General features: G+C 48.8%; 1 pseudogene; it reads left to right on the top strand.

Annotated features, from left to right (window-relative positions):
• Positions 1–1,631: 1,631 nt before the first annotated feature.
• Positions 1,632–18,875, top strand: LOC137613889 (uncharacterized; annotated as a pseudogene).
• The last annotated feature ends 1,401 nt before the right edge of the window (positions 18,876–20,276 follow it).

Raw genomic sequence — 20,276 nt, 5'->3', positions numbered from 1 at the left:
ACCTTTCCCACTGTTACTTTGTTTACTCCAAACTGAAATCCGGATTTAGTGAAAGAGGACATGAAGGTAGTTGGTGTGAGAGAAGAGGATGCAGAAGACAGGGTTAGATGGAGGACACTGATTGGCTGTGGAGACCCCTGAAGGGAAAAGCCCAAAGGAGGAGAAGAAGAAAATTCAGCTGTTTATGCAACAATGTGGGCCTTGGGTTATGCAGGAGACTATCCCAGCTGTCTGTGGGTGAGAGCTGGGCTACACCCTGGGGAAATTGCCGTTCTCTGTGGGTTTTCTGGCTTGTTCCTACATTCAGAAACATACAGCTCAGGTATGTTCAACAGGCTTCATGTTGACTGGTCACATGCTGCTAGTGTGCATGTAGTATAGTTCCTGCTACTCATCTGTAAAAAAAAAAAAGTATTACACCAGTAGAAAATTATTTTTATCTATTTATCCATCCAGTAATACAATATCTTACATTCACATATTCATTCATTTTCTCTCACTACTCACACTGTGTCTGGTCTTGTATTTGACTAAGTAGCAGTGATGGTCATACACATAGTTCTACAGTTACTGCCATGTGTAAGCAGGACTGGGAGCAGACAGGCATCCCGAGGATCAAATACAGGTTGTATAAAATGTTTGTATGAAAAAGCTGAATGGACCTCTTAAAGGGTGAAGCTGCCTGCCTATGAACTCTTGTGCCTTGGAGAAAAATTGAGACTATTTACCTGGTTATCAAACAAAAGGCCTTATCACATTCACCTACTGAAATATAGCATTTTTGCATGTCTGACAAATACAGCCACAAAAGCTGCTGCATCTACGTTTTTATTACACAATGACCACACAATCACTTTGTGTGCAGCTGTGCCCATAGAACAATGAATGTTGTCATTTTAGCATTGATCATTAGTGACTGGGGTATAAAATGGTTGGTGCCGTTTTGAATGGCATTCCATAAGAAAATAAAATGTGAAACATGATTACTGCTGCGAGTAATGGAGCACCTGCAGCACCTCTCCACCAATGTGACGCAGCTGAGTACCCAGCTGGCAGCTATCTACAACCAGCTCTTGCCATCCAGCTCCTTGAGTCTACCGCCCCCCCAGCCAGCGGCAGCACCACCCACCTTCCAGACGTCTTCTCCCAGAGAACCATTCATTCTAGAGATTTAGGCACACGTGCACAATTTCTCCTACAATGCACATGAGTTTTCAACCAGCAGCCCACCACGTACACTACCACCCAGTCAAAAATAGAGTTTGTGATGAGGACAGGCGGCAGCTTGGGCCTTGGCTATAACAGAGCAGGAATCAGTTTCTCACTGATTACAAGCTTTTTACAAATGAGATGAAGCATATTTTTGATCATCTGGTACATGTTAGAGAGACAGTAGGACAACTGTTAGACTTACAGCAGGACAAACAGTCTCCCAGTATGTCATTAACTTCTGGATTCTTGCAGCCATTAGTGGGTGGGGGGACTCAGCGCTACAGGTCATTTTTCGGAAGGGGGTAGCGGGGGAGATGACGGACGAGCCAGGTGTAAGAGGACTGCACATCCCTGAATGAGCTAGTCACATTAGCCACACACATTGACAACAGGCTCAGGGCGAGACGGAGAGAGAGAAGATGGACCAGGCCCGACACTCCTCGTCCTTCTCACCTGCTAGGCCTCCCAGCATGAAGACCTCCGCCTCCTTCTCTTCGGTCAACGCCCCTGAGCTCCAACCCAGCGATTCGTTTCGGATGAGCCTATGCAGTTTGGGAGGGTTTGACTCACACCTGCCAAACGACAGTGCCGCTTGAGGGACAACCCTTGCCTCTACTGTGGCCGGGGAGGCCACCTTCTCATTAGTTGCCCCAACTTGCCAAAAGGTGGGGCTCACTAGTAGGTGGGAAGGCACTGGTGAGCTGAATTTCTTCTTCTTCGTCCTCCCAGTTACAAGCACCAGGTATCACAACGTTGAGTCACAACGCTCCTTGCCTGTCCAGGTGCTGATAGACTCAGGGGCTGATGACAATTTTATAGACACTGACTTTGTAAAAAATATCGGACTTTAACTGACTTTGCTGTCCTCTCCCAAGAAAGTTCTGGCGATTGATGGAAGACTCTTGGAAGAAGTAACGCACTGAACCACGCCCCTTAACTCGACTCTCTAGGTATCACCAGGAAAACATTGAGTTTTATGGAACACTGGCCCCACTGGCATCAGTGATTTTAGGAAACCCCATGGACATCATATCAGACAGGGGGCCACAGTTCACCTCTCAAGTGTGGAAGGCCTTCTGTTGGGTGCTGGGGACTTACACCAGTCTTTCGTCCAGCTACCACCCTCAGACCAACAACCAGGCTGAACGGGCAAACCAGGACTTAGAGACAGCCCTTTGCTATGTGGCCTCATGCTTCCCCACCACCTGGTCAACCCACCTCCCTGATCAGCGCCGCCACATTTATGTCCCTGTTTATGGTGACCTCAGGCTACCAGCCCCTGTTTCCCAGCCAGGAGTCAGGGGTGGCAGTTCCATCCATCCAGGCTCAATTCCACAGGGTCCAGTGGGTCTGGAGGGAGACACGAGTGGCTCTGGGTAGGAGGGCTGGGGGCAATCAGCGCCTGGCTGACCGACGGAGGATCCCAGCTCCAGACTAACGTGTGGGGCAACAAGTCTGGCTGTCGGCAGGGGACCTGCCTCTTCAAGTGAACTCCTTGGCTCCTCGGTTCATCGGACCCTTCCCCATCGACAGGATCAACCCCAATGTTGTCCAAATCCAGCTTTCAGCCTCCCTCAAGATCCACCCAGTCTTCCATGTGTCTCTGCTAAATCCGGTGACCGACAGCCCCCTCCAACCACCACAGCGGCCACCACCTCCTCCCAGCATCATTGAAAGTCATCCCACAGACACGGTGGACCGCATCCTGGATGTCCACAGGTGAGGCAGAGGTTACCAGTACCTTGTTGACTGGGAGGAGTACAGCCTGGAGGACTGCTCCTGGGTCTGCCATGGTTGTGTTTGTTGCAATGGTCATGTTTCTCTGCACTGCTGGAGAAAGTGCAGTCTGGGCTTATGGGCAGAGTCTGTTCTCACACCTGAGTTTGGTTGTTGACCTCGTCTCCTGCCACACGTTCCCGCTGCAAGTTTGTTTCTCACGGTTCTCTTGTTTTTGGTCTCTTGGTTTTGGTGATTTTCCGTTGATACTTTGTTAGGTAGAAGTATTTCTTAGATGATTTTCTGTTGTTACTTTGTGCTTAAACTGTTTTTTCTTGTACTCTGCATCCGGGGTCCTGGCCTTGCTTTTGCCTCGTGGCTCATAACATACAGTATATTAATATGAACTGTGATGAAAGTCATTGATTGATTTTGTTTTTGATGCTGGATTTCAATTTATCAGTAGGCAAACAACACTACTGACCACTAGGATACTTTAGAAATCACATTAATAAAGTATCTAGGATTTGTGCAATAATTCACTTGTCTCCTTCAATGAATACACTATACATTGCAGGGGAGTTTGGTGGCTCTTTTGCTAGAGGGCAGGGGTTACCCATGAAAACTGAGGCAGCTGACCCCTTACAATGACCCTGATCCAGGCCCCCAACAGAACTTGGCTCACTGCAAGACGAGAGTCCAGGTGGAGATGACCGAAGGCCTACCGAAAGCCTGTTTTCAGTGCCTACATCAGGATGACCCCTGAGAGGGGCTATGATAAAATTGTGTTGTTCCACTCAATTTTGCCACCATTGTTATTATTTGGTTCTAATGGGTTATTATTGGGTGGTTGTGTGGGTTTTGTTGTTTTGACATGTTCCATCCTACAAAATGCCCCAAAATGTGCAAAATAGTCTCTGACAACAAAGTCTAGCTCCTGGCCTTCTTGTGGCAAAACGTTTCACACCAACAGAAGGGGCATGGGGTAGGTCTCTGGAGCCGTAAAACCAGACTTTCTGCAGCTGCTTTCCACCTAGATCTCCCTAGCCCGGTTTAAGAAATCCTTAGGAACCAAGCTTCCTAGCTGCTGTAAAAAACTATGTTGACATTAGGAAAAGCATCCATTCATAAAAATCCTGCTTTCATTGGTTAGTCATGGCACTTTCACTAAGTACTTGTGAGAACGGGACTCCTAGTGATAGGAGTGTGGTCAGTGGTATAGACTACATCAGGCGTGGGCACCACCAGATCCATCCATCCTTTGACGACGTATATCTGTCATGGGCTTGAGACAGCTGTACACAGGTGTCTGTAAACATTGATTGAATTGCTAGTGGCAGGTGTGGGCAGTCACAATCAGTTAGGAAGACCAACCCGTGTGATAATCCTCCTGGAGAGGAGCAGAGACGGACGGCCGTCAGTGAGTTACTGGTCAGGTCGGGAGGTAATGTTTGGTCATGGAGGAGAGAGACGCTCTGGGTTGCTGCTGGAGCTGTGATGACGACGAGAAGGCACGGGGGTGACCGCTGACAGTAGGGGGTTGGGGACACATTCCGCCCCTTAATAAAGTCCCACCCCTTGTACATCACCAGCTGATTGACACGTGACAGGTAGCCTTACCCAGTAGTGAGGGGGGAAGCGTGAGCAAAGGGTAGAGGGGTTGGGATTAGTTCTGCCCCCTCCGTTCCAGACTGAGTGAGATTACGCCCCATGTATAACAAAACTTTACTTTTAAAAAAAAACATCCGCTGCTGCCTTTCTGTGTGGGGAATTTGTTCCACAGAAGTTTAAAGTCTGAAAGGGTGGTGTCGCAAACTGTGACACATCAAGTTTGAATGTTGTAAGCATGAGAGAAATAAGTGGTGAGTAGGTTCAGACTGTTACTAGGGGGGTCGGTTCTCCACATGTGATTGCTGGGAAAAGACTCCAGATAAAGTTACTTTGGTCCGGAAATGAGAAATGCACTGATGGAATCCTTCTTACTGAAAAGAGCATGAACTAGAGGTCAAACGGTATCATTTCTGTTTTTAAGTTCCGCGTTGGTTTCACCATTCTGACCACTCTCTCTGTATCTGCCCCTCAGGGGGGTCTGAGTGGGGGCACAGAGGATTCTTTCTGTGATGGTCAATTTTGTGCTGTTTCTAGACTGCTGGACCTGCCTCTCGTGTATTTGTGTGAGGGAATCTCAGTGGTCATATTGGGTGTAGGTCTGATGGACATGAAGGCGTACGAGGTGCTTTTGGTTTGGTGAGTGTAATTCAGAAAGAGTGAATTATGTGGTGAATAATGTAGTTGTTAACGACTCCCCATCCCAGAAGAGGGTGAGCCATCTGGTGACATCAGTCTGGTGATGCATTAACACAGGTGGAGTACATCCTCACTACAAAATGCAACTTTAAGTATGTCATACGTAATACTAAAGTCATCCCTAATGAAGAATGTCTTGTATGTTATATCTACAGAAAGAAAAAATAATCTTTGGCCCTAAGCATCATGTTTGGAAAATGACAGACCAAAGTGTAAGAAATGAATTCCTAATGGGGTGAAAGTGGAGTTAGATCTATGCCCTCAGCTGAAGTCATATGGCATTTGCTAACTAGCAGCTTTCTGCCCGTGGGAGAAACGATCTGTGGCTCCTCAAAAAAACGATTTTGAATAAATCAGACTTGTGGTGGGACGACTCAGTCAGCGCTGTGATGGAGGAGGAAAGACGTATTTACACAGTGTGGAAGAGGGGTGGAAGAGAGCAACACTAATTGCTAACTAATTGCAGTTTTGCAGATTGTTAGTAGGTAGTCACATGATACCGTACACGCCTACTATTGGCTGACAGCATCCGTGTATGTGCTGCATTCAGAGACTCATGGTTCCTCCTGCAGATTGTCTTTACGTCCCTGGGACTGCAGCTAGACAGCAGACTGGACTGGTCACTCAACTCCAACTGTGTGTACAAGAAGGGGCAGAGCAGGATGTACTTCCTAAGGAGGCTGGCCTCCTTCAACATCTGTCCTAAGCTCCTTCTCATGTTCTATCAGTCCGTAGTCTCCAGTGTGCTGTCATACGCCATTGTGTGTTGGGGTGGGGGGGCCAGGAAAAGAGATATGGACCGTCTGAACAGACTCATGCGCAGAGCGGGCTCAGTGGTCGGGCTGAGCCTGGACTCTGTGGAGACAGTTCTGGAGAGCAGGACCATGTCTAAAATTAAGACTATCATGAACAACACCAGCCCCCAGAGGAGCACCTTCAGCGGCAGACTGCTGTCACACAGCACCTCCACAGAGAGGCTGAGGTCCTCCTTCATGCCCCGTGCCTTCAGGGGGTACAATGACTATACTAAATTTATTTATACTAAAACCGTCCCCAAACTCATATTAAACGACCTTCTATCCGTATTACCTTTAAAACACTCTGATAGACCCCCCCCCCCCGGTGTTTCTTTTGATGGGCAAAGATGACACACACGATATCACCACTCTTGCCCCTTTCTAAGTCTCATGAACAAATGCAGAACACACACACGTCGTCCAACACACACACACACACACACACACACACACACACACACACACACACACACACACACACACACACACACACACACACACACACACACACACACACACACATACACACACAACAGAACAATAGGGGTTATCACAGGCAGAAACACTTTTATATTATCCTGTAGGAGCCGGGGCTGGATGGTGGTGAAGGCACTCGAAAAGTCAAAGAAGAACACCCTGACAGCACAGCCCCCGGTGTCCAGGTAGGAGAGCACACGGTGGAGGAGCTACAAGACAGCGTCGTCAACCCCAACCTAGGCCTGATAGGCGAACTGGAGAGGGTCCATTGCACTCTGCACCTGTGGACGCATGAGCTCCAGGACCAGTCGCTCTAGGGTCTTCATTACGTGGGAGGTAAGAGCGACCCGTCGGTGGTCATTGAGCTCAGTAGGGCGTCTTTTCTTGGGTACCGGGATGATGCAGGAGTTCTTCCACAGTGACGGGACCCTCCCCAGCCGCAGACTGAGGTTGAACAATCGCTGCAGGGGGTCCCCTAGTTCCGAAGCACAGGCTTGGAGGAGTCTTGGGGAGACCTTATCTAGTCGAGCCGCCCTATAGGGACAGAGCCTCCGCAGCGATGTCGTCACCAGGTCTGCAGTGATGACGGTCTCAGTCGTGGTGGGAGCAGGAAGTCGTGGCGAGGTTGGAAGTCCAGTGGTTGAGGTGGGGCCGTTGAGCTTCACAGCTGTTGGAGTGGGCTCGGGAGAAGTGGCAGGGGTGGAAGGAGAGGAAGCACAGGAGGAGGGAGCATCAGTGGAGCGGTCTGCAGGACCAGGAGAGGCCTGGGACAAAGAGCCGGGAGTGGTGGGGGAGCTGAACCGATTGAAAAAGCTGTTTAGTTCATTCGCTCGTTCACTATTCCCCTCCACAGTGCTGCACCCTTTCCCGTGTCCGGTGATGGTTCTCATCCCATTCCAGACCTCCCGCACCTGGTTGCACCCCAGCTGCTTCTCCAGCGTCTTCCTGTACGCGTCCTTGGCTTCCCTCAGGCAGTCTCACTTCCTGCTGGGCCTTCCTCATCTCCTTGTTCTTGCTCCTGAACGCCCGCTTCTTCCTGTTCAGGACAGCCTTGACTTCCTTTGTTACCCAGGGTTTGTTGTTGGGGTAACGCCTGACTGTCCTGACAGGGGCCACAGTGTCCACACAGAAGTTCATGTAGTCTGTAAAACACTGAGCTGCCCCCTCAATGTCCTCCCCATGTGAGCTCACGATGACATCCCAGTTGGTGGTCTGGAAGCAGTCCCTCAGCATCTCCTCTGCTTCCGGGGACCACCTCCTGACCTGTCGTGTTGTTGCTGGCAGCCGTTTCACCAGCAGGATCTAGGTGGGCTTTAGGTACACTAGGTTGTGGTCTGATTTACCTAGTGGAGGGAGGGGGGTGGAGGTGTATGCCTCCTTAGCATTAGCGTAGAACAGATCGATGGTTCTGTTCTTCCGTGTGGGACAGTCTACACACTGGACCATTGTGGGGAGAGATGAGTCCAAGGTGACGTGGTTAAAGTCACCGGTGATGATGACGAGCGCCTCCGGGTGCCGGGTCCGAAGAGCAGAGGTGGTCCCACAGATGGTCTCTCGTGCAGTCTCTGGGTCCGCCCGTGGAGGGATGTAGACGGTGAGGACAATGACGTGTGAAAATTCACGCGCCAGGTAGTAGGGTCTGATGCTAACAGCTGTTAGCTCCAGATCGCGGTTACACAGTGTTGATTTCACCGTCACATGTCCCGGATGGCACCATCTATCGTTGGTATAGATGATTAATCCACCTCCTTTCTTCTTACCGGCGGTGTTCGTGTCCCGGTCCGCTCGTACGGAGGAGAAGCCGGTTAGTCCGACGTTAGCGTCTGGCACGTCGCCAGTTAGCCACGTCTCTGAGAACACCGACCGGCTGGTCTCCCGGTAGCGCTGTTCAGTCCTGCACAGCGCCGTCAGTTCGTCCAACTTGTTCGGTAGCGAGTTCACGTTCCCCGTGATGACAGAGGGGACGGAGGGCTTGACTCGCCTCCGGTATGAGCAATGAGAAATAAAATAAAATAAAAAAATAGACTAGTATTAAAGCAGTTTTCCACAGTAATTTTACAGAAAGTTACACATTGACTCGAGCAGTAATTTTCTCCCACACCTTCTCCCTCTCCTGTTGTTCTTTCCTTGGAGAACAGACTCACATTTGCTGTCGGCTGCATAAATCTAACCCACAACAGCTGTTTGAAACCACAAACCTGGAGTTCCCAAACTCAGGATAGGTCAACCCAGAGTCACAGGTCTGACTCAGGTTGTTAACCCTGCTTTATGAAACAGACTTCTTGGGACAAAGTCAAGATGACTTAGTTCACATGACACACAAGAGGTGGAGAAGCTGAAGCACAACAAGACATTAAAACATACAGTAAGAACCATCCAAACACAAAAACAAGGTCACAGAGGCCACAGAGGCCAGAAAACTCCCAGAAGTATAACAGCAAAAACGATAAACTATTTTTTTAATTTTCAAACATTCAGTTTTGAACTTAGAAAAAACATTTCTGTATCACAAAGTTTTATTTCTTATATTTATGTGTGGACAAATAACAGTTTGATAGGAAGTGGGGATAGCCTGAAAAACAATATAAACTAACACTACTGTAATTCTTCATGTGAACATTTACACCATACAACCACATCAGCATTGTTTGGACCACAGGTTTCACTTCTCCATTCTGAGGGCCACCCTGGTTTGAAGCAAACCTCCAACTGTTTAACTTGGTATTGTGAAATAATGTAATATTTGCCTGTGAAGGTTTCTCAGTTAGGTCGAAAATCTGTGTTCATTAAAATCAACTGGATTGCAAGAAAAACACAAATTATTACTTGGTATCTATTCGTTAATTCAGCATTTTATGTTTAAAGTCACAGCAGGAAAACGTGCAAAAAACCTGAATCACGCTGTTGGTGTGAACAGAGAAAGAGACGTTCCACCAATCCTGGAGCTCAGAAGCTGAGCTTTATTAAGTCTGTTGAAATATTTATGGGGCTGTAAATCAGCCGATGATCGTATTTCAATAAAACAACCTTCCATTTGGAACAGAGCTGCATTCAGACAGAGGTTCTAACATCTATCAGGGGGAGAATGGTGGCAGCAGGAGGCCTTCAGGCCTCCAGCATTCTGCCTCCTCAGTTACCATCTGCAGACCTTCAGCGCTCCCACCCCCACCCCCCGACGGTTTTCCCTGGTTCATTACTGCCTGGTTTGGAGCTGGCAGACGCGCACCATACCAACCTGAAAAGGAAGGGGTTTTTAAAATGGATTTTCAGCAGCTAAAGGATCTACTTGAACCACGTCTGCTCAAAAGCAGACTGAACACACGTTCATGGCTTCATTTAGCAGCAGGACACACACTCACAGGCTGGATGTTAGTCACAGCTTCGCTGTTACGGCTCCAACACAGCAGCGTTTCACCACATGTACACCACCGTCACACACACAACAAAAAAAAAAACTTTACCTCCTACTGACTACATTTATTTAAAGATTTTGAAATGCATCCCTCTATCATTTTCTTGTAGATGAGACAACAATAATTGTCTAGAGCTGCTTCTTCCACCGTTTCTGCAGGTCATGAGTCTGCTGGAGTGCCTACGGGCAAGACGGGGGGTAATCTCTGGATGTGTTGACCATGGTGGACATTTCCACATCTTGTTTTGAAATTAAGGAAAGTGAAAGAGTATTTTTGTAGTGTAGGAGTTCTCAACTACTCTTCAAAGTCTAGGAGAGCAGGTATTAGAAGTTATTTTTCAAGGTCTGTATACCCTTGATAGAAAAAAACGTTTCAAGGGCAAAATTACAAAAGTCAAAGTCAAACACACTGTGTTCAAATGGTGATAGCAAAAAAAAGTTAAATAATATAGAAGGGCAGAATAAATTCCAGTAATAAAACTAAATCAGAAAATCAAATGTGCTTTCAGAGAAACATTTCGATTCTAAAATAGTGAAATGTGAAGGACAACAAAGCTGGAACACAACAGCCAACATGAGGAGTATCTGACGATGAAGGACTCTCTGTAATTACCCCAGAGAGATGGGACGAGGGTAAGGAGGCACACGGAGGAACCAGATCAGATATTCACTGTGAAGGGAATGTCACAAGAAGACACACAGTACAACAATAGAGTAACATAAACGGGGTATGTGAGCAGGCACCGGCAAAGAAGGACAGAGAAACTCTACAACACAAATTACACCAAAATAACACAGGAAATGGAAAACTCCAGATAAGGCAGGAGCATTTTGCAATAAAATGAAACAGGAAATAATCCAACTCAAAACCCAGGACCATGGCTAGAAAAACAATTGTTGCCTGTGAACTGTGAGCTTCAGTGTCTACAGAGAGACCAACACATGAAACGTCTTTAAACTGTGTTGTCAGTTATCTTATTTTTTGTCTTCTAAAAAGATTCTTTATTAGACTAAGAATTACAAGGACCTAATGATGAACAGAGCAGCTGCTCTTCACAGTTGGAGATTTTAAGACAAAACTTTTCATGCAAAATAATAATTCAATATGTATATTAATCTACTCAGTTGATTATTATTAACAATTATGAGGCCACCATTTCAAAAGGGAAAAAGCAACATCTCTGAGGTAAACAACAGTGTCCATGTCTAGCCCTCCATTATTCTGTCCAGCTGATTTATTCTGGTCCTGTTTTAGTTTGAGGCAGTTACCTTCCATTATGTCTCTGAACCAAAGCTGTGCAATACCACCTCTTGTGTTGAGAACAGGACAGAACAGACAGTGTCTGCGCATGTGCGAGCAGGCTTCAGTTTCCTCTGCTCTGAGCCAGTTTGTTGTGCTTAATTTTGCGTATTTTTCTATGTTTCTATGTTATTCTAACATAAATTTAGATAATGTATATCACTAGGCTAGTGTACTCCAGGAAGGAGTTGATGTCTCTGAGGGTCAAAGGAGACCCCGCAACACGCGATCTCATCCCCCTGAGCTCCGACGGAGATATCGTGGCTGCCGAGCAGGTCGCGTTGAAAGGACTAGACTAACGGCTAGAGCCGCTAACCGGAGGAGAGTCAGCCCTCCGTCCCCTCCGTCATCATGGGGAACGTGAACTCTCTACCAAAAAAGTTGGACGAACTGACGGTGCTGTGCAGGACTGAACAGCGCTATCGGGAGACCAGCTTGTTGGTGTTCTCTGAGACGTGGCTAACTGGCGACGTGCCAGACGCTAACGTCGGACTAACCGGCTTCTCCTCCGTACGAGCGGACCGGGACACGAACACCGCCGGTAAGAAGAAAGGAGGTGGATTAATCATCTATACCAACGATAGATGGTGCCATCCGGGACATGTGACGGTGAAATCAACACTGTGTAACCGCGATCTGGAGCTGGCAACTGTTAGCATCAGACCCTACTACCTGGAGCGTGAATTTATCACACGTCACTGTCCTCGCCGTCTACATCCCTCCACGGGCGGACCCAGAGACTGCACGAGAGACCATCTGTGGGACCACCTTTGAATCTCAATCTGTTCTACACTAATGCTAAGGAGGCATACACCGCCACCCCCTCCCCCCACTAGGTAAATCAGACCATAACCTAGTGCACCTACAGCCCACCTACATCCCGCTGGTGAAACGGCTGCCAGCAACAACACGACAGGTCAGGAGGTGGTCCCCGGCAGCAGAGGAGATGCTGAGGGACTGCTTCCAGACCACCAACTGGGATGTCATCGTGGGCTCACATGGGGAGGACATTGAGGGGGCAGCTCAGTGTTTTACAGACTACATGAACTTCTGTGTGGACACCGTGGCCCCTGTCAGGACGGTCAGGTGTTACCCCAACAACAAACCGCGGGTAACCAAGGAAGTCAAGGCTGTCCTGAACAGGAAGAAGCGGGCGTTCAGGAGCAAGAACGAGGAGGAGATGAGGAAGGCCCAGCAGGAAGTGAGACTCTGCCTGAGGGAAGCCAAGGAGGCGTACAGGAGGAAGCTGGAGAAGCAGCTGGGGTGCAACCAGGTGCAGGAGGTCTGGAATGGGATGAGAACCATCACCGGACACGGGAAAGGGTGCAGCACTGTGGAGGGGAACAGTGAACGAGCGAATGAACTAAACAGCTTTTTCAAGCGGTTCAGCTCCCCCACCACTCCCGGCTCCTCGTCCCAGGCCTCTCCCGGTCCTGCAGTCTGCTCCACTGATGCTCCCTCCTCCTGTGCTTCCTCTCCTTCCACCCCTGCCCCTTCTCCCGAGCCCACTCCAAGAGCTGCGAAGCTCAACGGCCCCACCTCAACCAATGGACTTCCAACCTCGCCACGACTGAGGCGGTCATCACTGCAGACCTGGTGACCACAACGCTGCGGAGGCTCCATCGCTATAAGGCGACTGGACCGGATAAGGTCTCCCCAAGACTCCTCCGAGCCTGTGCTTCGGAACTGGGGGACCCCCTGCAGCGATTGTTCAACTTCAGTCTGTGGCTGGGGAGGGTCCCGTCACTGTGGAAGACCTCCTGCATCATCCCGGTACCCAAAAAAAGATGCCCTACTGAGCTCAACGACCACCGACCGGTCGCTCTTACCTACCACGTAATGAAGACCCTAGAGCGACTGGTCCTGGAGGTTCATGCGTCCACAGGTGCAGGGTGCAATGGACCCTCTCCAGTTCGCCTATCAGGCCAAGGTTGGGGTTGACGACGATGTCTTGTACCTCCTCAACCGTGTGCTCTCCTACCTGGACACCGGGGGCTGTGCTGTCAGAGTGCTCTTCTTTGACTTTTCAAGCGCCTTCAACACCATCCAGCCCCGGCTCCTGCAGGATAAACTGACCTCCATGGCTGTGGACCCCTACCTCGTGAGCTGGATTACGGACTACCTAACGGACAGACCCCAGTACGTCTGTATGGGGGACTGTTTGTCTTCTATGGTGACCAGCAGCACGGGGGCGCCACAGGGGACCATGCTCTCCCCCATTCTCTTCACCCTCTACACATCGGACTTCAAGCACAATTCGGATACATGCCACATACAGAAGTACTCGGATACATGCCACATACAGAAATACTCCGATGACACTGCGATTTTGGCATGTATCCTGGAGGGTGATGAGGGGGGGTACAGGGCATTGGTGGCTGACTTCGTGGAGTGGTGCCAACAGAACCAGCTCCAGCTCAATGTCTCCAAAACCAAGGAGATGGTGCTGGATGTCCGGCGGGCACCTCCCTCTCCACAGCCAGTGATCATGGAGGGCAGTGAGGTGGAGGTGGTAGGAAACTATAAGTACCTGGGACTGCAGCTAGACAGCAGACTGGACTGGTCACTCAACTTGGACTGTGTGTACAAGAAGGGGCAGAGCAGGATGTACTTCCTGAGGAGGCTGGCCTCCTTCAACATCTGTCCTAAGCTCCTCATGTTCTATCAGTCCGTAGTCTCCAGTGTGCTGTCATACGCCATTGTGTGTTGGGGAGGGGGGGCCAGGAAAAGAGATATGGACCGTCTGAACAGACTCATCTGTAGAGTGGGCTCAGTGGTCGGGCTGAGCCTGGACTCTGCGAATACACTTCTGGAGAGCAGGACCATGTCTAAATTCAGGGCCATCATGAACAACACCAGCCCCCCCCTCACACCACCTTCTCCCAGCAGAGAAGCACCTTCAGCGACAGACTGCTGTCACACAGCGCCTCCACAGAGAGGCTGAGGTCCTCCTTCATGCCCCGTGCCATCAGAGGGTACAATGACTCTCAGGAGGATCGGGGGGGAGGTGGGGAGGTCAGCACACGGTTAAATGATTTAATTAAATTTTTTTTATGTTTATATTTTAATTTTATACAGTTTATATTTTATTTATAGTTTAGTATATAAGTCCTGTTAGTGCTACATGTGTCTGTTAGTGTGGTGTCTGTCTTGTGGTATGTCCTGTGGTGTCAGTGTTTCTTTTTCTCCTGGTGTTTTTCCAGTACAAATTCATTATGTAATGCCTGAGCAGTGGATATGTACAATTTCCTCCGGGATTATTAAAGTATCTATCTATCTATCTATCTATCTATCTATCTATCTATCTATCTATCTATCTATCTATCTATCTATCTATCTATCTAGAACAAAGAATACAATAGAAATCAAATTAGTCTCATATTAAAGCCAATCTATCACCACTGAAAAGTGGAACCTTTCATGTGCAACATGTGTAGCATAGCCTTCCATAAGTCTGTAGTCTGTACAACCTCTACGTTGAACCTCGATGTTCTAAACTGAGCCCACAGTCCTGCACACAATGAATGCAGCAATGCTGAAAGAAGAAGACTTTCATTTGACAGCTGCTTCTCACCCTGAAACAAAGATCTGACATTTATTAAAAGCTTAAAATCTTTATTCACTACTTGGAACATTTGGAATCTTTTGGAACACTTTGTAAAATAAATACCTAATATTGTTTGAAGAGGAAATCGTTATTATTCAGTTAAGATGACTTTAGTTAAAAAATGTGCCCCGCCCTTCACCAGCCTGCATGGAAAGACCCCCATTTCAAACAGAAACTAGAACCAAAGCAGTCACAGACTACAACATCCTGCGACACCCTTGAATTCAAAATGTTACCCTGACCTACTAGAATAGGTCAAAAATCAAAGCTTGTGCTCAGAACTACTGTCATTGATCAAAGCACTAGCTTTGATCGATGGTCTTACACCAGCCTTCTCCCTCATCTTTCTATCCTATCCGGTTCCTGAGTGTACAAAAGTTAAAATTTGGCCTTGAACTAGTTTTCTCAAGGTCAAGGTCCTCACCTCATTTTCATCCCCTTTGCTGTCTGAGTCATGTACTTTTTGTTTCATCATTCTATCTGCAACGGTTGTGAAGATATTTGGTGGACTAACGGACGAACACTGACATTACAATACATCACCGCTTTGAAGTGGGATGTCATTAAAATATACTCCCGCATCAATCAATCTTTTTCTTCTCCTTTTACTTTCATCTTTTCCCTTCAGGGGTCGCCACAGCGAATCAATTGCCTCCATCTAACCCTGTCTTCTCATCCTCTTCTCTCACACCAACTACCTTCATGTCCTCTTTCACTACATCCATAAACCTCCTCTTTGGTCTTCCTCTAGGCCTCCTGCCTGGCAGTTCAGAACTCAGCATCCTTCTACCAATATATTCACTATCTCTCCTCTGGACATGTCCAAACCATCTCAGTCTGGCCTCTCTGACTTTATCTCCAGAACCTCTAACATGTGCTGTCCCTCTGATGTACTCATTCCTGATCCTATCCATCCTGGTCACTCCCAGAGAGAACCTCAGCATCTTCATCTCTGCTTCCTCCAGCTCTGTCTCCTGTCTTTTCCTCAGTGACACTGTCTCTAGACCAAACAACATCGCTGGTCTCACCACAGTTTTGTACACCTTTCCTTTCATTTTAACTGAAACTCTTCTATCACACATCACACCTGACACTTTCCTCCACCCGTTCCATCCTGCCTGGACACGCTTCTTCACCTCTTTTCCACACTCTCCATTGCTCTGGACTGTTGACTCTAAGTACTAAGCTCCCTCTGGCCTTCTCTGTACTTCTCTATCAACATCCTCAAAGCAAATACTGCATCTGTAGTACTCTTTTTTGGCATGAAACCATACTGCGGCTCACAAATGCTCACTTCTGCTCACTTCAATTACTCTTTCCCATAACTTCATTGTATGGTTCATCAGCTTTATTCCACGGTAGTTTCCACAACTCTGCACATCTCCCTTGTTCTTAAAAATGGGCACCAGCACATTTCTCCTCCATTCCTCAGGCATCTTCTCACTATCTAAGACCTTGTTGAACAACCCAGTCAGAAACTCTACTGCCACCTCTCCTAGACACTTCCAAACCTCTACAGGTACAGTACATCATCAGGACCGACTGCCTTTCCACTCTTCATCCTCTTCGATGCCCTCCTCACTTCATCCTGACTAATCTTTGCTACATCCTGGTCCACAACAGTCACCTCTTCTAGTCTTTGTTCTCTCTCATTTTCCACGTTCATCAACTCTTCAAAGTTCTCTTTCCATCTTCCCATCACACTACTGGCACCTGTCAATAGACTTCCATCCCTATCCTTAATCACCCCACCTGCTGCACGTCCTTCCCATCTCTGTCTCTCTGTCTTGCCAACCGGTATAGATCAGTCTCTCCCTCTTTACTGTCTAACCTAGCGTACAAGTCATCGTAAGCCCCTTGTTTGGCCTTTGCTAACTCTACCTTCACCTTACGCTGCATCTCCCTGTACTCCTGTCTACTCTCCTCAGTCCTCTCAGTGTCCCGCTTCTTCTTAGCTAACCTCTTTCTCTGTATACACTCCTGTACCTTCTCATTCCACCACCAAGTCTCCTTATCTACTTTCCTTCCAGATGACACACCAAGTACTCTCCTACCTGTCTCCCTGATCACATTAGCTGTAGTTGTCCAGTCATCTGGAAGCACCTCCTGACGCCCAAGACCCTAGATAGATAGACAGACAGACAGATAGATAGATAGATAGATAGATAGATAGATAGATAGATAGATAGATAGATAGATAGATAGATAGATAGATAGATAGATAGATAGATAGATAGATAGATATATACTTTATGAATCCACTGCTCAGACATGAACCATAAACATGCTGGTCAAGTCTGCCGAGCTGGAGTGCAGAGGCCCCAATCCAAGTCCGGAATCCGTCAGCCCCCCATCAGAGCGTTTATGGACAACCTAACAGTAACAACTGTGTCAGTCCAAGGATGCAGATGGATCCTCCAGGGCTTGGGGAGGCTAACTACCTGGGCCTGGATGCACTTCAAGCCTGAAAAATCCAGGTCTCTAGTCCTGAAGAGAGGCAAGGTGACTGACCGCTTCCACTTCTTTCTAGGAGGTACCCACATTCCAGCAGTCACAGAGAAACCCATGAAGAGCCTCGGGAAAACCTTCGACTGCTCCCTAATGGATGCCGCTTCCATCAGGGCAACCAATGAACAGCTGGAGAGTTGGCTGACCGCAGTCGACAAGTCAGGTCTTCCGGGTAAATTCAAGGCGTGGGTATAGCAGCATGGCATCCTGCCAAGGATTCCGTGGCCACTGCTTGTGTATGAGTTTCCCATCTCCACTGTGGAAGGGTTTGAGAGGAGGGTCAGCAGCCGCCTAAGATGTTGGCTGGGTCTGCCTAGAAGCCTAAGCAGCATTGCCCTTTATGGCAACAAGAACAAGCTGACGCTCCCCATCAACAGCCTTACTGAGGAGTTCATGGTCACCAGAGTGAGGGATGTTCTCCAGTACAGGGAATCCAAGGATCCAAAGGTTTCCCAAGCAGGAATTGAGGTGAGGACCGGCAGAAAGTGGAGGGCGAAGGAAGCCGTGGACCTGGCAGAGTCACGGCTGTGCCACAAAGAACTTGTGGGAGCGCTGGCTACCGTCCGTGCAGGACTGGGAACCATTCCAACAACCCAGTACAACAAGCTCAAGGGCAACGTGAGGCGGAACCAGGTCCAGCTCGAGGTGAGGGCCGGAATCAAAGTACAGCGTGCAAGCCAGTGGGTGGGATTGAGGCAACAGTGCGCGTGGACCAGATGGGAAGAAGCCACGGACAGAAAGATCTTGTGGAACGAGCTGTGGAGGGCCGAACCCCTCCGCATTAAATTCCTCATTCAGTCGGTCAATGATGTTCTGCCCAGCCCATAAAACTTCTTCTGTTGGGGCAAGGTTGAAACTCCAGCATGTCCCCTGTGCCAAGGAAGAGGAACCCTGGAGCACATTCTCAGCAGCTGTCCTAAAGCACTTGGTGATGGCTGCTATTGCTGGCGCCATGACTGCGTGCTGAAGGCGGTTGCTGAGTCCATCCACACTGCCATCGACCAGAGCAAGCGCATCCAACCATCAAGGCGTGAAATCTCCTTTGTCAGAGCCGGAGAACAACCACCTCCCTGACCTAAAGCCCAATCTGGACTACTGGGAACAGTGAAAGACTGGGAGCAAAGGGTGGACCTGGGAAAACAGCTGAAATTCCCTGAAAACATTGTGGAGACCAGACTCAGGCCAGACATCGTCTTAGTCTCAGAGACATCCAAGCTGGTCATCATGTGGGAGCTAACAGCTCCCTGGGAGGAGAGAATGGATGAAGCGAAAGAGAGGAAGAGGGAGAAATATGCAGAGCTGGTGGAGGAGTGCCGCAATCGGGGATGGCGTGCTCGATGCCTACCGATCGAGGTGGGGGGAAGAGGCTTTGCAGGGAAGTCCCTCTGCAAGGCCTACAGGCTCCTGGGCATCATAGGGGCATGTAAGAGGAGAGCCATCGCTGCTGCTTCTGAGGCTGCAGAGAGAGCCTTGCAATGGCTGTGGATCCAGAGGGATAAGCAGTGGTTGAGTGCTTCTTGGACACGGGCCGGGAACTGATCACCCTGGCCGGGTCGCCTGGGTGAGGGGGTCTGAAGTTGAAAGACCCTAAACCCCTGGTGAGCCCAGGTACTGTCACTGATAATGTGTCCAAGAAACAGCATCACTAGATGTAAGTAAGAATATAATGACTCAATACTGGATAAAAAAAAGAAACACTGACACCAAAGGACATAACACAAGACATACACTACACTAGCAGACATATGTAGCATTAACAGGACATATAGTGAATTATCACTAAAATATAAACAGTATAAAATTAATCCATCCATCCATCCATCTCCCACCGCTTATCCGTAGTCGGGTCGCGCGGGCAGCAGCTTCAACAGGGAGCCCCAAACTTCCCTTTCCCCCCACATCCACCAGCTCTGACTGGGGGATCCCAAGTAGTTCCCAGGCCAGTGTTGAGATATAATCCCTCCATCTGGTCCAGGGTCTGCCCCAAGGTCTCCTCCCAGCTGGACGTGCCAGAAACACCTCCTTAGGGAGGAGTCCCGGAGTCATCCGCACCAGATGCCCAAACCACCTCAACTGACTCCTTTCCTCACAAAAGAGCAACGACTCTACTCTGAGCCCCTCGTGAAAAGCAGTGTTTCTCACCTTATCTCTAAGGGACACACCAGCTATCCGCCTGAGAAAGACCATTTCAGTCGCTTGTATCCGCGATCTCGTTCTTTCGGTCATGACCCATCACTCATGACCATAGGTGAGGGTAGGAACGAAGACTAAATCGTAGATGGAGAGCTTTGCCTCTCGGCTTAGATCCCTCTTTGTGACAACAGTGCGGTAAAGCGACTACAATACCGCTCCTGCTGCCCCAATTCTCCGTCCAATCTCACGCTCCATTGTTCCCTCACTCGTGAACAGGACCCCGAGATACTTAAACTCCTTCACTTGTGGAAGGACCTCATCCCCACTCGGAGAAGGCAGTCCACCGGTTTCCTGCTGAGGACCATGGCCTCAGATTTGGAGGTGCTAATCCTCATCCCCGCCGCTTCACACTCGGCTGCAAACCAGACCAGTGAGCGCTGCAGGTCACAGGCTGATGACGCAAACAGGACCACATCATCTGCAAAAAGCAGCGATGCAATCCTCAGGCCACCAAACTGTAACCCCTCCTCACCACGACTACGCCTCAATATCCTGTCCATGAAAATCACAAACAGAATTGGTGATAAAGCGCAGCCCTGGTGAAGGCCAACAGCTACTCGGAACAAGTTCGACTTACTGTCGAGAACTCAAACGCAGCCCTCACTTTGGGTGTACAGGGATTGGATGGCCCTGAGGAGAGGCACCCTCACCCCATACTCCTGCAGTACTTCCCACAGTATATCCCTGGGGACTCAATCATACGCCTTCTCCAAGTCTACAAAACACATGTAGACTGGATGGGCATAC

The sequence above is a fragment of the Antennarius striatus genome, chromosome 19 (assembly GCF_040054535.1).
Source record: "Antennarius striatus isolate MH-2024 chromosome 19, ASM4005453v1, whole genome shotgun sequence".
NCBI lineage: Eukaryota > Metazoa > Chordata > Actinopteri > Lophiiformes > Antennariidae > Antennarius > Antennarius striatus.
This window is presented reverse-complemented; position numbering and strand designations above follow the sequence as displayed.